Genomic DNA, 1,851 nt, shown 5'->3' with positions numbered 1-1,851 from the left:
TGTGTGTGTGTGTGTGTGTGTGTGTGTGTGTGTGTGTGTGTGTGTGGTACTCTATGATTTTGCTATCTGGACATGTGTATATACTCCCACAGTCAGGACACTGAAGAGCCTCCACACCACAAGTGCCAATCATGTCGCTTTGTAACTCAGACTCTTTACCGCATCCCTTCTCACATTCCAGCCACTGACAACCACCAGCTGATTTTTAATTATAAACTTTCATCATTTTTAAAAGCTTATGTAAGTAAATCATGCAATATGCAACCCTTTGAAACTGGCTTCTTCCACTCAGCACGATGCCTTGGAGATCCAGCCTTCCAGCTCACTCTGCTGAATAGCATTCCATGGTACAGCTGCCCGTGTACAGAGCACTCACCTGAGGAAAGGCACCTGATTCCTGCTTAGGCTCCTGTAGAAAAGCTTCCATAACTGTTCACCACCGGGTGCTTGTTTGAAAACACATGTTTTCATTTCCATACCACAAATGTCCAGAAGTGCAGTGGCTGGGTTCTACAGTAATTGCAGGACCAAGCTCCTTGTTGCCTGCAGCCCCATGGCCTCCATTCACCTCATCTTCCACACGCCCATCATGACAACGACTGAGATGAATTCTTCCCACCAGAGCCTGGCCAGGTAGAAACTGTTCATCTACAACCCAACCAGTGGAGGGTTTCTGAGGCGCACCTCCAAGAGCTGGGCTCTGACCTTGCTCTTCTACCTACTTCTTGATGGGTTCTTGGCTGCACTCTTCACATTCACAATGTGGGCCATGCTCCAGACTCTGAATGATGAGGTTCCAAAATAGCAAGACCAGATTCCATAAGCCCAGGACTTACAGTTTTTCCAAAACCACTGACTGCCGCCTTGGAGTATACATACAGCGTGTCTGAGCCACATACTTATGAAGACCTGAAGAATTTCCTAGAGCCATATTCTGTGGGAGAACAGAAGAATCTTACAGATTATCCTGATGGAGCACTTTTTCATCAGAAAGTGTCTAGATTATAGTGCGTGTCAGTTTCCAGTTTCCTTGCTTCAAGATTGTAGTGGTGTGAATGATGCGGACTTTGGCTATTCCAAGGGACAACCTTGTATTCTTGTGAAAATGAACAGAATAATTGAGCTAGTCCCAGACAGAGTTCCACATATATATATATATATATATATATATATATATATATATATATATATATATATAATGTGGGTGACAAAGGATGAAAACATAGCAAATATAGCAATGCATCCTGAATATGGACTTACAGACTTCAAGTATTTTCCATATTATGGGGGGAAAATGGCACATTGGATATCGATAGCCCCTAGTTGACATCCAGGTCAAATTTGACTCTGGTGCTACCAAGAAAGAAATAGCAATTGAGTGCTAAATTGATGACTCCAAGAGCCTAAGAAACAAGAATGAACATGACAAGTTTTGGGGACGAGTTTCGCTCAAAAGTCACACAGCACATGCCTAGGAAAAGGGTGTCTCCACAGAGTAAATGTGTTGTCTCCCTTCTGTATCAGCTGGACCTGCCAGCAACCTCGGAGGAGGAGGTGGTGTGGGACACACTTGGGTGACATCATAACACGCTTCCAGATCATAGTGTTCAGTGTCCTCTGAAGTAACTGCCTGCTGTCTCTGATTCCCTGGAACCCATGTACGGTAGCCAGACAGAGACCAGTGAGCTCCTGATCCCAAACACACAGAACGGGGATCTCATCTTCTTCTGTGTGTAATGGACAAACGTCTGAAGCAGAATGTGCTGTGCTGTGTAAATATTTGATGGATTTAACACTGGTAACTGTCATATTTTGATGCCAACAAAGTTTTAGGGATAAAATGGTACCTTG

General features: G+C 44.0%; 1 pseudogene; it reads left to right on the top strand.

Moving 5' to 3' along the window:
* The first annotated feature begins 589 nt into the window (after positions 1 to 589).
* Positions 590 to 1,475, top strand: LOC116897994 (annotated as a pseudogene).
* Positions 1,476 to 1,851: the final 376 nt, after the last annotated feature.

This window comes from Rattus rattus, chromosome 4 (assembly GCF_011064425.1).
Source record: "Rattus rattus isolate New Zealand chromosome 4, Rrattus_CSIRO_v1, whole genome shotgun sequence".
Classification (NCBI taxonomy): domain Eukaryota; kingdom Metazoa; phylum Chordata; class Mammalia; order Rodentia; family Muridae; genus Rattus; species Rattus rattus.
This window is presented reverse-complemented; position numbering and strand designations above follow the sequence as displayed.